Source organism: Lepus europaeus, chromosome 15 (assembly GCF_033115175.1).
Source record: "Lepus europaeus isolate LE1 chromosome 15, mLepTim1.pri, whole genome shotgun sequence".
NCBI lineage: Eukaryota > Metazoa > Chordata > Mammalia > Lagomorpha > Leporidae > Lepus > Lepus europaeus.
Genome location: NC_084841.1, coordinates 93,245,155 through 93,266,699, shown reverse-complemented (window position 1 = coordinate 93,266,699; position 21,545 = coordinate 93,245,155). Strand labels below are relative to the sequence as shown.

The 21,545-nt window shown below is 59.7% G+C and overlaps 1 protein-coding gene across 4 annotated transcripts in view; it reads right to left on the bottom strand.

Moving 5' to 3' along the window:
• The window catches only part of LHFPL2 (LHFPL tetraspan subfamily member 2), a 115,705-nt gene that overhangs the window by 29,818 nt on the left and 64,342 nt on the right, over positions 1–21,545 (bottom strand). For 2 of the 4 annotated variants that reach the window (XM_062212527.1, XM_062212526.1), the window contains exon 3: positions 14,901–14,957. The exons of the other annotated variants lie outside the window; for them this stretch is intronic. The gene's annotated coding sequence lies outside the window, so the exon portion shown is untranslated. The remainder of the gene's footprint in view (positions 1–14,900; positions 14,958–21,545) is intronic. 4 annotated transcript variants of the gene reach the window in all.

Sequence of the window (21,545 nt, the reverse complement as noted above, 5' to 3'; positions counted from 1 at the left end):
CAATGGGACCACTCTGTCCGGGACGTCCCCAGAGGCCCCTACAGAGCTGCCCGAGGAGCAAAAGTACTTGTGGCCTGCGGATCAAACTCCAGAGCCCCCGGCAGGGGCCGCTCTGTTTGCACTCTGGGAGGCGCTCAGTGCACGGTGAGCTGTGTCAGCACCCTTGTGTGCTCAGTGCACGGTGAGCTGTGTCAGCACCTGTGTGTGCTCAGTGCACGGTGAGCTGTGTCAGCACCTGTGTGTGCTCAGTGCACGGTGAGCTGTGTCAGCACCTGTGTGTGCTCAGTGCACGGTGAGCTGTGTGTGCACCTGTGTGTGCTCAGTGCACGGTGAGCTGTGTGTGCACCTGTGTGTGCTCAGTGCACGGTGAGCTGTCAGCACCTGTGTGTACTCAGTACACGGTGAGCTGTGTGTGCACCTGTGTGTGCTCAGTGCACGGTGAGCTGTGTGTGCACCTGTGTGTGCTCAGTGCATGGTGAGCTGTGTGTGCACCTGTGTGTGCTCAATGCACGGTGAGCTGTGTGTGCACCTGTGTGTGCTCAGTGCACGGTGAGCTGTGTGTGCACCTGTGTGTGCTCAGTGCACGGTGAGCTGTGTGTGCACCTGTGTGTGCTCAGAACACGGTGAGCTGTGTCAGCACCTGTGTGTACTCAGTACACGGTGAGCTGTGTGTGCACCTGTGTGTGCTCAGTGCACGGTGAGCTGTGTCAGCACCTGTGTGTGCTCAGTACACGGTGAGCTGTGTGTGCACCTGTGTGTGCTCAGTGCATGGTGAGCTGTGTGTGCACCTGTGTGTGCTCAGTGCACGGTGAGCTGTGTGTGCTCAGTACACGGTGAGCTGTGTCAGCACCTGTGTGTGCTCAGTACACGGTGAGCTGTGTGTGCACCTGTGTGTGCTCAGTGCACGGTGAGCTGTGTGTGCACCTGTGTGTGCTCAGTGCACGGTGAGCTGTGTGTGCTCAGTACACGGTGAGCTGTGTCAGCACCTGTGTGTGCTCAGTACACGGTGAGCTGTGTGTGCACCTGTGTGTGCTCAGTACACGGTGAGCTGTGTCAGCACCTGTGTGTGCTCAGTACACGGTGAGCTGTGTCAGCACCTGTGTGTGCTCAGTACACGGTGAGCTGTGTCAGCACCTGTGTGTGCTCAGTGCACGGTGAGCTGTGTCAGCACCTGTGTGTGCTCAGTGCACGGTGAGCTGTGTGTGTGCCTGTGTGTGCTCAGTGCACGGTGAGCTATGTCAGCACCTGTGTGTGCTCAGTACACGGTGAGCTGTGTGAGCACCTGTGCGTCCACCTTCTCAGCACATAGTGAGGGATGTCAGCAGCTGTGTGTTTACTGAGGGTTCCAGCCGGTATGCCCTGTGTGTGCGGCTGGGAGCTCCCTGGTACCGCAGCGGCCACACAGGAATGCCCCTGTGCCTGGCTCTCTGCTCGGCGTCTTGGATGCCTGTGGACAGATCTCTGTGGGTCCCAGTGACGTCACCCTCAGCCGCTCGGCTCAAGAGGCTGCCCCTCTGTTTGTTTTTACTAGAAGTCGGCCTCTGAAGCTGCGGTTTACAAACGTTCTTCCTGAACACGGGCTCTGTTTATCAAGCAGAACCTGACAGCTACCCAGCTCTGGGCAGGAAACCGAAGCAGAGCTGTGCTGACAGACCCCAGCGCTCCACACCAGCACCCCAGGGAGCCCCTCCACTGCCCTTGGCGCCGGGAAGAGGATGCCCCTGGGGACGGCTCTTGGGCTTCCTGTCTGGCCTGGACTCCAGAGCCCCAGGGCTGTGCTCCACTGGTCAGCTCACAGCTTCACCAGGGCTGAGAGAGCCAGAGGCCCACACACCATGCTTTACCACCTGCACACCAAGCTCCAGAGACCCAAGCCAGTGCCCAGGGCCTCTGGTCCGCACGGCCGCCAGGGCCCCATGCTCGCACAAGGAGCCAGGCCACCAAACCAGAAGAAACCAAGGATGTGCACAGAATTCTAGAGAAAAGCCCACCCCCACGGTGGCGGGCACGTGGCTGGGCGTGCTCGGAGGTGCCAGCACAGCTGCCTTGCACATGGCATCTCCCAGGGATGAGGCATCTCCCAAAGAGAGCAAAGATGGGGCGAGGGGGAGGGTACCCCACAGGCCAGCAGCCTCTCCCCTGCAGCTCCAGACACAGATGTCGCTGTGGGAACGCGGGGGCAGTGGGGATGTGTTCGGGGTGGTCTGGGGAGCCCAGCCAGGAGGGAGGGGCTAGAGCCAGCCCACAGAAAGGCCTGCGAGACTGCAGCAGCATATGTCCCCCAGGCAGGGCCTGGAAGACTCCCAGGCCGCCTTCCGGAAACACGGCTCCCTGGAGGGTCCCCAGAGAACCATCTGGCTGCAGCGGGAAGACGCCTCCTGGCCAGCTCCAACTCCCAAGGTTCCCGGATGCTGCTCCCTCCACCGGCAGAGGCTGTCCTTCCCCTGACCCCGCAGTGAGGGGGTTCTGAGGCCTGGACGCAGCTCCTGACACGGCTCCGGCCGAGGCGGTCCAGCTGAGCCCCGTGACCCTGCACCTGGCTCCGGGCACTGAGCAGGCAGCGGACGAGACCCCCACCGACCTGGCATTGCCAGACCCAAGCCGCTCCCAGTATGCCAACAGGCCCCTGCCGGCCGGTAATGCTGGCCAGCGGGCAGAGTGGAGGGGCCGCGGCGGGAGGCCCGTCTGCAGAGGCCCAGTTTCTCAGCCTCAGGTGGCTGAGCTCGGAATGCCAAGGGTTCCCTCCCAGGACACGTCCTGGCCCTCGGCGGGGGGGCAGTCCTGGAGAGCAGGGGGCGGGCAGGAGCCCCTCCACCCTCTATGGCTCTGGGCGCCAGCACACACTTCTGCACCAGGTGCCACCTCTGGGCTGTGGGCGACACGGCAAGCACACTGCATGCTGGGAAAGTCTTCACCTGACCCAGGTTTCTGGAAAATCCCCACCCGGAAGCTCAGGTGTAACCAGACGAGCGCCTGGAGCGTGTCAGGGAAAGCCTTCAGCAGCATCTTTTCTCGTCTAGTTCCACAGTTCCTGCTGGGTGCTGCCCACTGCTCTGGCCTCGGGCATCAACGGTCCTTGTCCCCCAGGACTCCTCGCGCTGGCCGGGCCGGTCCTCAGCCTCTTCCCCCCATGGCCCCACCCCTGCTGCAGGCCCCACTGGCTTCCGGCCACAACGCCCCCCCCCCCCCCCCGCCCCCTGCAGCAGTGTTGCAAGCACGGAGAGCACGGCTGAGAGCAGTGCCAGGGGGAACCTGGCCAACTCCATCAGGGAGAGCAAGGCCAAGGCCAGCCCAGCCCCGAGGTCGGGGAGGGGCCCGCAGCCTGCAGTCCCGAGCAGGCAGAGCTGAACTCGTGGCCACGCCACGTCTGTCCAGCATGCTGAGTGACGGGACTGCTGGGACTTGGCCGCCGTTCCTCGGAGCCCACGGGGACCCCAGGACCGACACCGGGCCCTGCCCCTCCTGGTGGGGAGGCCGCTGCACCCCGTGAGTCCCGCCCGGAACGTGCAGTGAGGCGCACTCCCTGCACCCAAGCCTGGGCTCTGGGGCCCAGCTCTGCTTTAGCCGAATTGTCCTTTCTCACGACACGTCCCAGACATGTCCGCAGCACCTGATGTGGGGACACAGCGGCCGGCAGGTCCCGTGGGCAGTCAGACCCGGAGCAGCGTCCACCCCGGGGCGCCTCGCCAGCCATGGACAGCGCCCCCACCCCCGAGGTGTCCCTACAAGGGCCTGAGCCCTGACGGGGGTCACGGAAGACAGCGTGAGGCTCCGTTCTGAGTCCACACTGACTTAACCCCTGGGCCCGGGCCCATGGCTAAGGCGAGCGAGCCCCTGGGAGGAGCCCTGCGCTCACCTGCCGCCCATCGGCAGCCCCCACCCCATAAACCCCTCTGTTCAAGCAGAAAGGAAAAGCGCGTCTGTCCTCTAACCAGGCTTCACTACCCACTGCTGGCCGCCTGGGGTGCCGGCGCCCGCTGCACAGAGGCAGACGCGCTGTGCACCCAGCAGCTGGGCCGTTGCATCTGCTTCCCGGAGCCTGGGAGAGTGATGGGAAGTGGCGGCATGTCAGGACTGACGGCTCTTGGCTCATTCACCGAGGGACAGCGACTCGGCCCAGCCTACGTGGCGGTCAGCGGCCGGTCCACTGAACTGGACCCAAGACGTCTGACGTTCCCTTCTCCGCTGCCAAGTACTTCTCAGCCTCTATCTTGGGCTGTGAAGTCATCGGGAAAGCATCCCCCGGCAGCCTGGTTACGCACTCAAAGCCGAAATCGGAGTGAACCCAGCGAGCAGTGGGGAATTCCATGGGAAAAACGCTCCATGAGCGATAAGAGGAAGCGGAACTCCCAAGGGACAGCGAACCGTGGGTGCACCGGCCGGCCCGAGAAGCAGAGGCCACTGCCTGGCGGGGCCACGTGGAGGGCACCACAGGGGGCTCAGGTGCTTCCGCGGGAGCAGGTGAGACGGGGCCTGGACCCACCATCCCCGCGGTTCCCACCTGCTGCCGACTCACCCCAAGAACGGCCCCCGGGGACACCATGTGCAGCCTTGCCTCACTCGGCTGAGAGGAGGACAGCACACACAGGGCGAGCTGCCGGCTGCCCTGCCAGAGCCGGGCACGAGCAGGTGCACCCCACAAGCGCCCCCACAGGCAGCAGCACCCCGGCCATGTGCGACCGCGACTGCAGCGGGGCCAGCGAGTGGGAAACGCGAGCACAGACCGCTCTGCCCGGGACTCAGCTCCTCCAGACACCCCGGAAGCGGGGTCTGCTGCAGTGACAGAAGCTGCCGGGCAGAGAGGGGGTCAAGGGCGCGTTTTGAGGGGCAGGTGCTCTGGCGCAATGGTCAAGCCACCACCACCTGCATCAGGAGGTGGTTTGAGTCCCGCTGCTCTACTTCTGACCCAGCTCCCAGTCGCGGAAGGAGGCCCAAGTGCTTGAGCCCCTGCCGCCCATGTGGGAGACCTGGGGGGAGTCCCAGGATGCTGGCTGCCGTGCGGGGGGTGAATCAACCAACGTAAGATCTGCCTGTAACTCAGCACAGGAGGACCCCATCCTAGGCCCCCACGGCACCACTTCCTTCCCCGGGAATTTCCCCGAGGACGAAGGGGCCTGGCTGCCCACAGACCTCCCTGGGCTTCTGTTTGCTCCTGGTGTGAACACACGGAAAAACTCCCGTCACTTCCTCATGGGCTGCTGAGCGCCGGGGAAACCCCAGCTGGCCAAGGGACACTGCTGGTGACGGAGTGTCCCTGTGTCACCTGGGAACAGTATCACAAGCTGCTCAGGTGCGGGAAGCCCCGCCAGGCTCCGCCCACAGCAGTGCTTTTCCGGGTCACTATCCCAGGAGCCCAGCAGCCTGGGGCAACTGCCGAGCTGCCCTCAGTGCCTGGCAATCTGTGTGTGGGACTGGATGCCAGGGACGGTTTCCAACTTCCACGCTGCTCAATTTTCTTTTATTCTTCCCAGCACCACATTTCCAATAAACCCAAGAAACTCGTACCCGGCTGGAGGATACTCTGCTGTCGTAACAAAGTTTGCCCATCCCTAGGAGACAAGTCATCAGATTTTCATCCTCAAAAATGTGCATTTTATTCCCTCCAAGCACCTTGTGAAACTATGTCCCTGGGAGGTAGCCTGGAAAACTAGTTAAGAGTAATTCCAGTGTTTAAAAAAAAAAAGAAAAACAGAAACCCAAACCAGTGCATCCTGGGACACAAAAATAGTGGAAAAGCAAAGACGGCAAGTGCTCACGTCAGAGGCCCTCGCAGGCGCCTCCAGGGTGTGTGGCGTCCCCTCCAAGCCAGCGGGACAAAGTTCGAGTGTCTACGAACGCGCCAACAGACAGGAAGTCACACGACACCAGGAACGCGAGGACAACAGCGCACCCTCAGAAGCCCAACTTCAGTGTGCTTCACACACAGTGGAAGAACCCACGTGGTCAGACAGATCTAACCGGGACAACCGGCGTCAATCAGGAAGTGAGGCTTGAACGCAGGCAGGGCCATGGAGACGTGGGGCTACGGTGACGCAGGGCCACAGGGACGCAGGGCCATGGGGCCACGGAGACGCAGGGACGCAAGGCCACAGAGATGCGGGGCCATGGAGACGTGGGGCCACAGTGACGCAGGGCCACAGGGCATAGGTCCACGGGGATGCAGGAGATGGACCACAGAGTGGGCAAACCTGACCAACAAGGCTCCCATGCCCACCGGGGCTGGCATGGAACTGGAAGGCATTTCATGATGTTGCCCTGGGAGTGCCCAGGGCGCCCACGTCCCACACTGGGGAGCCTGATGTGGAGGCCTGGCCCCGCCTCCTTCCTGCTAGTGCACACTCTGGGAGGAGCTGCCTTCCACGTGGGAGGCCTGGATGGAGGTCCTGGCTCCCAGCTCCTGTTCAAGCCATCACAGGATTTGAGGAGCACATCGGAGGATGGAGGCTCCTTCTGTCTCGCAAATTAAAAACTGAAGAAAAAAGAAAATGGATGCCCCTGTGTGTGGCTTGGGCTGGGGGCCGAGATGTGAGACATTTTATCTGAGAGGGGAACCAGGCCACAGGGCTGTGGGAGAAAAGGTGCACTCGGGCTGCACTCACCAGGAGTGGCTGCAGTGGGCAGTGGCCATTGGGGCCTGCAGCCTGGCGTGGTGCTGGTTTAGGGGATAAGTGGCAGCCAAAGCCATGCAGAGCATGGGACAACTGGGAGCAAGCAAGGGGGTGAGAGGGGAGGAAGGAGAAGGGAGGTGAGGGAGGAGAGGGGAGGTGAGAGGGGAAGGGGGAGGTGAGAGGGGGAGGTGAGATGATGAGGAGAGGGAGGTGAGAGAGGGAGAGGGAGGTGATGAGGAGGGGAGGTGAGAGGGGGAGGGGAGGTGATGAGGAGGGGGAGGTGAGAGGGGGAGGGGAAGTGATGAGGAGCGGGAGGTGATGGAGGAGGAGGTGATAGAGGGGGAGGTGATGAGGAGGGGAGGTGATGAGGAGGGGGAGGTGAGAGGGGGAGGTGAGAGGGGGAGGGGGAGGTGAGGAGGAGGGGGAGAGGGAGATGATGGAGGCAAGGACAGGAGGGCAAGCGCACGTCACACCTGTAGACACCATTGCGGCCACACCCACGTCCACTGCTACACCTGTCCCCACGCGGCCCTGGGTGGGGTTCCATCCCAAGGACAGCACTGAGCTCTACACACGCCGTGCTCACTCACGCACACGCCACGGAGGACAGAGCCTGCGTCACAGCCTGCATGGTCAGCGGGCGGAGCACTGGGCACACACGGTGGCTGAGCTTCCCGGTCCGAGCTGGGGCAGCAGCAGCAGCTCCGACGTATCTCCCTCATCACAGATCTCCCGAGTGGAAGCCATTCTCACCATGGATCCCGGCCACCCCGGCATGCGGCGTCTCCCCCATCTGTCCATTCACTCAACAGCAGCACTCCGGGCCCCTCGTGGGCACAGTCGGCCAGCGCCATCACTCTCGTGCCTTGGGGTCGGTGCGGATGGGGTGACAACATGAATGCCACAGCCTGAGGGCTCAGTCAGCCCCGCACGTGCCACACCTGCGCCGATGGGCGAGTACAACATCCAGCGTCCACAGGAGGGCCCTCGGGTGTGCTTCCATGTGCGGCAGGTAGGGGTCTGCTCAACCTCCAGCCCCACCTCCTTCTCCAGGCAGGCGGCCACGCCCCCGCTTCCAAAGGAGGCCCAGCCTCGGCAGGAGAGTCCCTCAGCGCCAGGTCCTGCTCTAACTCACCCAAGGTGACCCCACATGTCTGAAGGCCACAGAGCTGGCCCTGTTCCTGTCCAGGGTCCCACAGAGCCCTGAGCCCCGCCCCCTCTGCTCTCTGGAACCTCCCTCCTTAGACACCTTCCTACCTGCGCCTCTGGTCAGCAGGCAGTGCCGCCTTTTAAGATTTATTTATTTATTTGAAAGTCAGAGTTACACACAGAGAGGAGGAGAGGCAGAGAGAGAGAGAGAGAGTCTTCCATCTGCTGGTTCACTCCCCAGTTGGCCGCAACGGCTGGAGCTGCGCTGATCCAAAGCCAGGAGCTTCTTCTGGGTCACCCATGCGGTACAGAGACCCAAGGACTTGGGCCATCCTCCACTGCTTTCCCAGGCCACAATAGAGAGCTGGATCAGAAGTAGAGCATCCAGGACTTGAACCGGTGCCCATAAGGGATGCCAGCACTGGAGGCGACTTGACCTGCTACGCCACAGCGCCAGCCCTGGGCAGTGCCTTCCCAATGTTCTGATTTACCTCCCAGCAGCACAGCCTCCAGAGCCTTAGCCACCTGCCCCTGGCTAAGACGCAGGGTAGGATGCCAGCGTCCCACAGTCAGTGCTGGGTTTGGCACCCAGCTCTGCGGCCAGCACTGTGGCACAGAGGGTTAAACAGCCTCCTGCGATGCCGGCATCCCACATAGTCACCGGTTCAAGTCCCAGACGCTCCACTTCCAATACAGCTCCCTGCTAATGCACCTGAGAGGGCAGTGGATGATGATCCAAGGCCTTGGGCCCCTGCCATCCATGTAGGAGACCCAGATGGAGTGCCAGGCTCCTGGCTTTGGCCTGGGCTCAGCCCTGACTGTTGCAGCCATCTGGGGAGTGAGCCAGCGGATGCAAGGTGTCTCTCTCTCTCTGCAATTCCGCCTTTCAAATAAATAAATCTTAAAAAACAGGCCGGCGCTGCGGCTCACTAGGCTAATCCTCCGTCTTGCGGCGCCGGCACACCGGGTTCTAGTCCTGGTCGGGGCACCGATCCTGTCCTGGTTGCCCCTCTTCCAGGCCAGCTCTCTGCTGTGGCCAGGGAGTGCAGTGGAGGATGGCCCAAGTGCTTGGGCCCTGCACCCCATGGGAGACCAGGAGAAGCACCTGGCTCCTGCCATCGGATCAGCGCGGTGCGCCGGCCGCAGCGCGCCTAACGTGGCGGCCATTGGAGGGTGAACCAACGGCAAAAGGAAGACCTTTCTCTCTGTCTCTCTCTCACTGTCCACTCTGCCTGTAAAAAAAAAAAAAAAAAAAAAAAAAAAAAAAAAAAAATCCAGCTCCGGATCCCACCTCTGGCTCCTGCTGAGGCAGACCCTGGGAAGGGGCCATGATGGCCCTGTCACTCACAGGAGAAACCTGAGTGAGTTCTCAGAACTGGCTTTGGCCTGGCCCAGCCCTGGCTATTGGTGGCATTTAGAGAGTGAGTCAGTGGATGGAGCTGTGTGTGTGTGTGTGTGTGTATTTTTCTCTCAAATAAAAGAATAAGAACTTCTGAGGCACAACAAATGTCAAATGAGTCATCCTCTCCAATAGTTGTAAATCTGAAGTAGTATTTAAGCCCACATTCACCCGCTTGCTTGCCCAAACTGAGGTCACTGCATAGGGCCCCGTGCTGGGCAGCCTGAAACGTCCTGAACCAGAGTCCTCTTCAGAGAATGTTCCAGAACAATTCCGCACCATCACTCTGCCTCTATCCTCCGATATCCATCAAGCACTTGCTACGCATCAGCATTGCTCTGGGCACCAACTTGGAGCCACAGCCCTGTGAGGGAGCCACTGGTGGGGAGGGGGCTCTGGGAGAGTCCCAGGGTCTCCCCAGGATGCATCCAGCCTGGGTCTCTTATCAGAAGAGAGAAACAGAAGAGCGTGGCAAGTGCCCTCTGTTGAGAACATATTTAATCCCTCTGGTTTGCCTTTGCTGAGTCCTGAAGATCACATCTGGGTCCTCCCCAGTTTACTGTGTTCCTCCCCAGAGACCACGCAGGTGCCCCGTGTCCCTCCCCAGAGACCACGCAGGTGCCCCGTGTCCCTCCCCAGAGACCACGCAGGTGCCCCGTGTCCCTCCCCAGAGACCACGCAGGTGCCCCGTGTCCCTCCCCAGAGACCACGCAGCTGCCCCGTGTCCCTCCCCAGAGACCACGCAGCTGCCCCGTGTCCCTCCCCAGAGACCACGCAGGTGCCCCGTGTCCCTCCCCAGAGACCACGCAGGTGCCCCGTGTCCCTCCCCAGAGACCACGCAGGTGCCCCGTGTCCCTCCCCAGAGACCACGCAGGTGCCCCGTGTCCCTCCCCAGAGACCACGCAGCTGCCCCGTGTCCCTCCCCAGAGACCACGCAGGTGCCCCGTGTCCCTCCCCAGAGACCACGCAGGTGCCCCGTGTCCCTCCCCAGAGACCACGCAGCTGCCCCGTGTCCCTCCCCAGAGACCACGCAGGTGCCCCGTGTCCCTCCCCAGAGACCACGCGGCTGCCCCGTGTTCCTCCCCAGAGACCACGCGGCTGCCCCGTGTTCCTCCCCAGAGACCACGCGGCTGCCCCGTGTCCCTCCCCAGAGTCCATGCGGCTGCCCCTCCCCAGAGACCACGCAGCTGCCCCGTGTTCCTCCCAAGAGACCATGCAGCTGGCCCCGTTTCCCTTCAGCACACAGAGAAGCAGCTGTACCTCGTGTTTAATGCCTCCCTCCCCCACGTACTGCCTCCTACCTACGGTGAACAAATTGCCCCGAGTGACTGGAGTTTCAGCTTCTCCACGTCCTCTCAGATGGTGGGAGGAAAAGCCATCTTTCTTTCGCTAACAATTCTGCATGAAACCTGATCATGATTTCTGCAAACACAGGAGTAGCAATCCTCCCTCCTGCACAGAGCTCAGCCTGCTGAAAAGCAGTCTCACCGATCCACCTGCTCAGGGTGGCAGGGTGCAAGGATGGCCACAGACGTACCACGGTCCTCACACACGACGGTCATCACACATGGTGGCCACAGACATACCACAGTCCTCACACACGACGGTCATCACACATGGTGGCCACAGACGTACCACGGTCCTCACACACAACGGTCATCACACATGGTGGCCACAGACATACCACAGTCCTCACACACGACGGTCATCACACATGGTGGCCACAGATGTACCACAGTCCTTACACATGACGGTCATCACACATGGCGGCCACAGACGTACCACGATCCTTACACATGACGGTCATCACACATGGCGGCCACAGACGTACCACAGTCCTCACACACGACGGTCATCACACATGGTGGCCACAGACGTACCACGATCCTTACACATGACGGTCATCACACATGGCGGCCACAGACGTACCACAGTCCTCACACACGACAGTCATCACACATTGTGGCCACAGATGTACCACGGTCCTCACACACGACGGTCATCACACATGGCGGCCACAGACGTACCACGGTCCTCACGACAGTCATCACACACAGTGGTCACATATGTACCACGGTCCTCACACGACGGTCATCACACAAAGTGGTCACAGATGTACCATGGTCCTCAAAGACGATGGTCATCACACAGTGGCCATGTATATACCATGGTCATCACACATGATGGTCATCACACATGATGGCCATGCATGTACCATAAGTTTTCAGAGGATGGCCACATGCACACCACGGTCATCACACACAGCAGCCATGCATGTATCATGGTCGTCACACATGATGGCAACTTACACACCATGGCCATCGCACATGATGTCCATGCATGTTCCATAAGTCGTCACAGGATGGCCACATGCACACCATGGTCATCGCACATGACAGCCACACATGTACCATGGTCATCACATGTGATGGCAATGTACATACCATGGTTATCACACACGACGGCGGCCATGCATGTACCATAAGTCATCAGAGGATGGCCACATGCACACCACGGTCATCACAATGACCACATAGGTACCACGGTCGTCAGACATGACAGCAACATAAACACCATGGTCATCACACATGGCAGCAACATATGTACCATGGTCATAACACATGACAGCAACATACACACAATGGTCATCACACATGATGGCCATGAATGTAACAAGGTCATCATATGTGATGGTAATGTACATACCATGGTCATCACAGACGATGGCCATGTATGTCCCACAATCATCACACAGGATGGCCACATGCACACCATGGTCACCACATGGGATGGCCATGTGCACACCATGGCCACAGCACAGGATGGTCACGTAGGCACTAAGGGAAGAACTAGAACAAGGACAGCGCGGGTCTCCCCTGGCACGAGCCCCACAGCAGCTATCGGAAGGCCCCTCCCACCACCTGCAAATGCACTCCAGCGCCACCTGGGGCACCATGTGCCCTTCCCCGCCCTGTCTTCTCCCGTGGGGACAACCACGCTATGGGAGCCTCACCCCCTGGGGGACCACGGCCAGAGGAGAGTGCTGGCTCACCTGGGTAACCAGCAGTCACTGTGCCCGAGACGACAATTCCTAACACTGACTCCTGGGGCAGACGGGCCCTGGGAACATGGTGCCTGCACCAAACCCCGCGTCCCGGCCATGTGCGGAGGGGCGGACTGCGACCACTCCGGGAGGAAGCCCTGGCCAGGACGCAGCGCCAGCACACCAAACCCCAGCCCTGACTGGGGTGTCCCTGCAAAATACCCAAGTTAGGGTATTTTTTTTTTTAATTCCTCAAACTCATTCCTCAGCAGACTGTGGACAAAATCTTAACAGCAGAGAAAGCTCACTTTCATGATCTTCACGAACCATCAGGGAAAACAGCGTCTTTGCTGACCAACCAGACACTCCCCAGTCCCGTCAGGAGCCCCGTGGGGCAGTGCTGCCTGCGGGCAACCAGTGTGCGCCACGGACGGCACTGGAAACCCTGCTCCACGCTTGGAGAGCAGAAAGAAATCACGTTTCCTAATGTTATTCCATTCAACCCTGAGACACCCCAAAGCCGTCACCTAACATGCAACCTGCGTGCACAGTAACAGCGAGACAGTTACAGTCTCTTTTCCAACCTAACAGTCGGAAATCCGCCGGCTATCCTGCACCTGGAGCACCCAGCTTCCTCAGAGAACTGATCTGCTTTGTAGTTCGTCAAGCCTCCAGCTGAAAAGCCGACCCGCACACCGGCACCGCTCGAAACATGGAGTCCGCGTGCCGGAACCGACCCTGGCTCTGAATTCTAAACGGACTGAAGTTTGGAACCCAGTGCCTCCATCACACCCAGCACGGTGCCCGCCCGGGAGCCCCTTCCAGGATCCCAGTGTGAGGGAGACGGCCAGGAGGCTGCTTCGCCACATCCCACACCCACCCTCGTCTTCCCCTCGGGCAGTCTCCCCAACCACCGTGCCAGGAAGGGACCGTCCTCAGGAGAAAAGGGACAGGAGCTCCATGGGGCACAGACATGCCTGGGGTCACGTGACCAACCTGCACCTGCTCAGCAACCCCAACCCAGATCAGCGTCCAGCAGAGGGGACCTCACCCGGACCGCCCGACGGCAACACTCTCCCCAAACTCCAATCCCTCTCCTTGACCAAGATAACACTTCTACCGAGTGGACACGTGAGCAACTCTGAACACCAGGAGGCAGGAGACAGTCTCAACCCCCAGGACACACCTGTCTGCACGCCATGAGCAAACCCAGGCTCGGCGCCAACCCCAGCACCCACTGGCTGACTTAACAGTGCACGGCTGATTCTATCATCAAACTCCCAACGGCGCAGCCACACCTGGAGCAGCAGAGCGCTGGGAACAAATCCTTTATTTTCAACACACAGGAAAACTATCCTCGTATTAACAGAAAGTGGGTTCCTCCTGCCCCCGTCACATAAACACGGGGCGGCATTACAGACAGGCAGTTTGACAAGGTGTCAGTCACCAAGCTGCCCAGGATGCTACCCACCCTGGGTCAGCGCTGGCTCTCCCACGAGAAGCAACTTTGCTCAGATAACCCCATAACTCGCACTGTTTCAGGATCACAAAACAGACCAGGCTTCCCAAAGTGGCCTAGAGCTGGCAACTTAACAGCACCTGAGAAGCCAATCATGGCCGGCGCCGCAGCTCACTAGGCTAATCCTCCGCCTGTGGTGCTGGCACCCCAGGTTCTAGTCCCGGTCGGGGCGCCGGATTCTGTCCTGGTTGCTCCTCTTCCAGGCCAGCTCTCTGCTGTGGCCCGGGAGTGCAGTGGAGGATGGCCCAAGTGCTTGGGCCCTGCACCCGCCTGGGAGACCAGGAGGAAGCACCTGGCTCCTGGCTTCGGATCCATGCAGCGTGCCGGCCTCAGCGGCCATTGGAGGGTAAACCAACGGTAAAGGAAGACCTTTCTCTCTGTCTCTCTCACTGTCCACTCTGCCCGTCAGGAAAAAAAAAAAAAAGAAGAAGAAGAAGCCAATCGTGAGTGCCCAGCACTGGGGGCTGTGACGGTGACCTCCCGGCAACGAGGTGGTGCCCCTGAGGCCCCTCTGGGCAGCCCCGCCTCCACGCCACACACTGCGAGCCGAATCAGGTTTACAAACAAGGCCCAGGAGGACCTGGCTGCATGGAGCTGCAGCGTGTCCTTGGGGACGAGGACTCGGCCGCTGCCGCCTGGATGTGCCTGGACACACGCCGGGGAGCGCGGAGGCCCACCCGCCATTCCCAGTGCTCGCCAGAAGCGGCCTCAATCAGGCACAGACGTGACAGGTCACCTACTCGCCCCGACAACCCTTCCGCATGAGCTGCCGGCGAGGAGGGACACGGGGTGGCTGGAGGCAGCTACCTCTTCTTCCCTTTCAGGGAGAAGTGACAGACGGTGACGTCGTACACAGAGCGGCCCACTGGCACACGCAACTTGCAGTCGGCCACACCCGTTAGCAAGGACTCGGAAGCTCGTTCGTCACTGGCAACAGAACCAAGCATCTCAGAGCAGGTGCAGGGGAGACACAGTACTCCACGCACCGGGGTCCACAAGGCCTCCCAGGGTATCACACGGCCCTCCCGTGTGCTCGCCCACGTGGCGTCTGGTGCTCAGACACCAGACGCAGGGCTGGATAGCTCGAAGCTCCATGGCTTTTTCGAGAGGGAAGCTGACACCCTCCCAGAAAGTGTTTCCAAGGAGTCACCAGCCGTAAGGCATCCGATTTCATGCACTCACCGAGTGTATCTGCAGGAAAGCCGCAGGTCTCAGTGAGCACCTTCAGGATGACGCCACCTGGGGAAACAAAGTGAACACACGGTTGCTTTTCATTAAACGCAAGGAAGACTTCCGTGCAAGTGCCTTTCCCTTAAATATGTGATGTTCTGCACGTGGACGCCCGGGCTGCACAGGTTCAGCCTGGCCCAGAATGCGGCCACTGCTTTCCCAGTAGCTCCGATGCACAGATGCAGGGTTCCGACCACTGATCAACCAGGAGAAGCAGAAGAGCCCAGCGGGCAGTGTGCACCTCACAGACATGCACCTGCTGACAGTCAAGGGGCCGTCTTGAAAAAACAGAGCCCATGCCCACAGAGCCTTCGTGAATGACCACCAGAGCTGCCCATCAGCCAGAAACAAACTCAGGAGTGAACCGAGACACTGAGCAAGGAGGCCACCCTGGCCGTGCTCCTCAGCCTTCTCAGTTACTTTCTTAATTTCCTCCTTCCTTTTTAAAGGTTTGTTTATTGGCGAGGTAGAGTTACAGAGAGAAAGAGGGGGAGGCACAGAGAGAGGTCTTCCCTCTGCTGATTCACTCCCCAAACGGCCTTAACAGCCAAAGCTGTGCCAATCCAAAGCCAGGAGCTTCTTCCAGGTCTCCCACGTGGGTACAGGGGCCCAAGCACTTGGGCCACCCTCCACTGCTTTCCCAGGCCATAGCAGGAGACTGGATTGGAAGAGGAGCAGCCAGGTCTAGAACTGGTGCTCATATGGGATGCCAATGCTACAGGCAGAGGCTTAACCCACCACCCCACTGGGCCAGTCCCTCACTTAAAAGCTAAATTTGCAAAGATGTCAAAGCCTGGGGAAGCAGAAAAGTGGCCAGTAACACCCCACATAGTAGAAGTTAAGAAGAATTTATTTAGTGTTAATTCAGAAGTAAGGCATGCCTTTTGGTGTTCTGAAAGTCTGTAGGTAACATTTAGAAAAGCATAATCCTACTGATCCATTCATAAAACAGAGAGAAGGCCGAAATATCTGTTCAGCACTGTCTTGAAACATTAAATAGAAATGGACCAAATTACTAATATCAAAAATCGAGTTACCACTTGCTGAAATTCTGTGCACCTGGCACAGTTTTGGGTGTCACATTACTGCCTCTCCATACAAGCCTTGGTCCATGAGCAGGGGGAGGAACTCAAGGCTGGGGCGGTTGGGACCCAGGGCTTCCAAGCCACAGTCCTGCCACCTCTCTCCAAAGTGCCCCTCCTCAGACAGAAACCCAATACTTCCCAGTGCAAAACCACACGGGAAACTAACTTCTTTCATATTTGAAAGGGACTCCTTCCTTTCAGAATTGTTAGGCTAATCATGCTAGTTAAGACTATAATGTAACAGCACATATGCACACTTAGAAATAAAAGGTTACAAGTGGAGTAGTTTAGTTACACCTCAGAGGGACCACACCCGAAACACCAACAGTGTCAGTTCTACAGATAAACAGGAAAACAGGAAGCAGCCAGGTGCCTTTCTCCTATCACGACTTTCCGAGATGAGCCAGAGGCTGACAATGGAAACCTGCAGGAGGGAGCCCAGATGTGCACCTGTGGATCCAGCTAAGCAGCCTCCTACCACCAGCACTGGTGTTGCTGAAGCTGCAAACCCAGTGGGTGGCCTGAAGTCTCAATCTGAAAAATCATTATAGTTGACCAATGAACTTTAAGATACAGACAACAGTCACTGGTTTCATGTCATAAAAAATAAGTGAATAAAGGAAATGCATAAAGCCCTTTGCTGTAACCGTGGAGGGCATCCATGCTTTTACAAAATGGGTCTTTGTAAGTTAATAACGAGCTCAATTCTAAGCATTTCCCACAATCTTACTCTATTCCCTTAGGAAAGCCACGAGTGGTATTTTTACAGGAAATGACTCCGTGCAACAAGCCAGCAGGACTGTCATGAATGAGTCTGTTATAAACAGTGCTCCTGATGAACATTTCATTGCTCCTGAACGCTAGATGAGTCAGAGAAACAGTTGAATCCTAGCACTGTTCAGAATTTTTGAAAAGTCCCTCTCCTCTCTCTCCCTCCCCTTCCACCCCGACTCTGCCCCTCCACTCCGTAAGGCAGATCTCAAGCCCTGAACCGTGATAAAAAGGCAGCGTCTCATTCTGACTCCCACTTAAAGCTTTTCAAACTCGCACTGATGGCAAAAGGCATTTCCCACAATAAACAGATCTGACCCAAAGTGCTGAAAAGCAGCCATTCAGGAACAAGCTCTCGGCACCGTGACGAAGCTTTCCAACAGAGAAGTCATAGCCTGTGAAGCCAGCAGAGCGACCAGAAGGAAGGAACACACCACGGCTGTCACCGGGAGGGCGCTGTATCCGTGGTTGAGAAAGGCGGCCATTCAGAAAATGCTCGTGTGGTTCAGCAGTGGTGTGGGAGCCCCCCAAGGCTCACGTGCCGAGCCTGGTCCCCACTGTCTTAGGTGACACCTGTGGGTCAAGGATGGAGCGGCGACTGAGGGCAGGGCCTTGGCAAGTAGCTGCATTAGACGAGGCCATGGGTGTACAGGGAGACCACGTGGAGGGTGGTGGTGAGTGTGCCCCTACATCTCTGCCATGCCACCCTCCCTCTATAAGGGGTGGGGGTGGGCTGCAGGGAGGCTGCTCAGGACCCCAGAGGCCAGGGAGAGGGCATGTGGTCTGTGTGGCCAGCAGGCAACAGGGAGCCACCCCTGATGCCGGAGGCAGTCCCCGCATCCCTGCAGGGCTCACCAGAGAAGAGGCAGCCGGAGCGCGGCAGGAGCCGGCATCTTCAGCATTCCGACCCTGGGGACCAGCATCCTGCACCATCGGCAGAGCTGCATGGCTCCTCAGTGCTGGCCCAGGGCCCAAGGCCAGCGAGGGGGCACAGCCGCGACCAGGACAGGATGCTCTCCAGCCCTCGCACTCACTCTGCAGGCCTGGCAAGGAGGCTCCCCCAGCACAGGAGATGGGCAGGCAGCCAATCACGCGGAGGCTCGGCTGCTCCCACAACCCCACCCTCCAGCCATGGAGCGCCCAGAACACCAAGAGCAGAGCCAGTGTCTGCACCCAGAGCACAAGTGGTGCTCAGGCTGGTGGGAACTGCTTTTCAAAATGCATCAATAATGACACAGGCGTTCGACAGCAATGGGCCAGCCAGGGCCAGCCAAGCAGCGGCTGCGGAGCCTTGCGGGTCCAACTTATGGCACCGTCTACTGGGTCCGGGCAGTGCCGGGACCCGGAGCCCCACTGCTCGCCCTGCCCTGCCACTCAGCTCGGGGAGGGCCGACTGTGGCTCCAGCTTCCACAGACCTCGCGTGCTCTGGCCAAGCGGTGCTACTCGTGGAAACATGCCCGCCCGAGGAGCAGTGTCAGGACTCAAACGTGGCCCTCGGGGAGTTAGCATTTAGATCTCCGGGAAGAACAGAACAGCTTCCCGGCATGCCTCTGGGTCACACCCAGCCAAGGCCGGCTCTGCGCACGCCACGGCCGCTGCTTCTCCAGGGTCTACCTGTGAGTCAACGGGGCCTTCGGTGCCTCGGGAGAAGCCGAGTTCCAGCTGACCTGAGCCAGTGCGTGGCACACAGTGGACAGACGTATGGCTGCATGGACAGCTCTGCTTGCAGGTGGCCGACACGGCCATTGGGAGCCCAGCAGCTCTGAGGGTACCGGGCTGGAGAGAAGCACAGAGCAGAAGATGCCAGGGACTCGAGCAGGTGCCAGAGGATCCCGGGGCAATCTCCATGCTGCCCGGTGCAGGGGGCCCACGTGGATCTCCTGGAGCAGGCTCACAAAGGCATGAACGTGCATGACCACAGAGCTCTCTGAGAAACCTCCTCCAGTCAAACAGCACCCAGTCTCCTCGCTGTTTTTAAACCTTGAGGAGAGGCGCGTGACTGTTTCCTACCACAGAAAGCACTGTAAGCACCGCTGAGCACCCGCTACACGGAACCTCAGCACATCCCAGCCGCAGCCCAAGAGCAGGCCGGCCAAGGGGCCGGACATGACAGGCGCAGGCGCACCGGTGGCCGCGGCGAGCAGCGTGGGCGTGGACTGCAGGCCCTGGCCCCGGTGGAAACTTCTTAGCCGTCCGCACTCCGAACCTGGGCATCGACTTTAATAAACACAGGCCAGTGTTTCTGCAAAACAGACTAGATTCAACCAGACACCACCAGCACACCCTTGTTAAAAAGATTTCAGCAGAGGGCCCTGCCAGACACGCTCCGGCCACAGCACGGCACCCGTGACAAATGAGCCTGGCCAGCCACTCCACGGCCCCCATGGGTCTCCACCCACGAGCCTCCCCTCCCACAGGTGAAGCCCACTGAAGGGCTCCCCAAGGGGGACGCCTGGACACAGAGGGGAGGACCCTGGTGTCGGCTTCTGCGTCCACGGTCACAGTCTCAGCTGCTCCATCTGAAGCCGTGACCTGCAGGGCAGGTGCTTGGTGACCGCCTAGGATGTCACCATCCTGCACCACAGCTCCGGCTGCAACCCAGCTCCTGGGTGACACAGCCCTGGGAGGCAGCGGACGATGACCAAGTGCATGGGTCCCTGCCACGCACATGGGAGACCAGGATGGAGTTCCCAGCTCCTGGTTTGGCCTAGCCCAGCCCTGCCTGGTGTGGGCATTTGGGCAGTGAACCAGCAGATGGAAGGCCTCTCTGCTTGTCTCTCTGCCTTCCAAACAAAATGAAACTAAACGAAATGGAAGTACGTACCTTCTTCACCATGTCACCTACACAGAAAAGCACTCACATGTGTTACTCTCCCGCCTCCTCCCTGCAGGCACCAGGGATGCCAATCGGCCACTCCCAGCAAACATCCTGTCCAGGTGAGCTCTGCCTCCCCGCCCGGCCTCCCACACGCCTGTTGGCAGCCGCCATTCCCACCGCAGTGGGCAGTGGGCACTGCTGCCTGCCTGGGGCCCGTGTGCACCTCCAGGGGAGCCTGTACCATCGGAACTCTGGGCTTGCACTGCCTGCCCTGGCCAGGGCCGCCTGGGAGCCAGCAAGGAGGGCGTCTGGCTGAGCTCCCCCGACGCTGACCGCCATAGCCCAGAGAGGCCAAGCCTTTACCCCTTCCACGGGGGACCCTGCAGGGCAGCAAGGGATGCCGGGATCGCTAATGAAGCATTCTCACCAAGCTCACGCCAGCCCACATCTTGCTTAGCCAGACACAGTAACTCACCCACTCAGGAATGGTCCGGAAGGCCCCGGGCCGAGGAACCCTGGGAGGAGACCAGGTGTACCAGGTGCATGTGGGCACAGCCGCCGCCCCGAGGGGCCCTCCTGGGACAGCCGTGCCCACCAGACTGAGGCCCACACAGGCCGTGAGCACGGGGACAGTCTGACTTCTGCTTTTAGAGCCTTCCAAATAAAACTGGGGCACAGGACAGAAGGGGGGGCTCCTAGCACCCAGTGCCGGCACTGCACATGCAGGCACTGTGGGCCATCCCTGAGAGTCCCCATGGCACAGCTGCCCCGTTCCCAACCACACCCAGACCACAGGGACCGTGGTGGCCTCGGCCCTGCACTGAGGAAAAGCACGCCATGGCCTCCTCCTCTCTGCTCCTCCCTCAAGAGCAGGCCCCTCCCCCCCCGCCCTGGCCAGAGGCAAAGGCTCCCCCCTCAGAGCTCAGGCCCCTTCTCGCTGGCCCAGGGGTGCTCACACATCCCTCACGCAGCTCTGGTCACAGCTCTGGGACAGCAGCCTCCATGTGACCCTGCCCACCACCCACCGCTCACCGTCAGGGGAGAGGGAGGGGTGGCAATGCAGGTGCTTGGAGGACCCCATCCCTCCCCCTTGTCCACAGTATGGCCTCACAGCCGGCCCAGTGGAGGGTCCTAGGGCATAGCTGCTCTGGCTCAGGGGTCCTAGGTGCTGTTCTCATGTGGCCCATGTGGACCCCAAACTTGATGCTGTGTCCCCCAACCATGGCTCTGAGGCCCCAGGGCATCTGTCCCTATGTGCAGGGCTTCAAACAATCCATGGAAAACCGTGAAAAAAATACGAGCTTATTGTGGTGCAGTTTTTGATAATGCACCTTTTCCACGTATTTGGACCAAAAAATAAATTTTGCACTGAAATGAACTCATACTTCTAATTGCATTTTCCACAAACTTTCTGACGCCTCCACGTGGCCTTCTCATCTCCCCAGGGAGCAACGCAGCTCAGGACCTAACTCAGGAGCCGCTGTCCCCGGAGCCCTCTCCACACCTCTCCGGCCTGGACCCCGTGTGAACCACACAGGCCACCCCACAGCAGGGCCAACATGCAGCGAGTGGGCTGGGATCAGCACTCCCACACCCACTCATGGGCACTCCTGTGGCTCACCCCTGTGCTCAAGCAAACCTGTGCTGACCTCTCCAGCCACCAGCTGCCCGCCCCTATGTGCACATGGCTCACAGACAGACGAGACGGACAGCTGCCCACCCCACGTGCACACGGCCCATAGATGAGACACAGAGGGAGCGACACCAAGATGGACAGCTGCCCTCCCCATGTGCACACGGCCCACAGACAGACGAGATACAGGGGACAACACTGACAGACAGCTGCCCACCCCACAGACAGACGAGACACAGAGGGGGCGACACCGAGACAGACAGCTGCCCGCCCCCATGTGCACACGGCC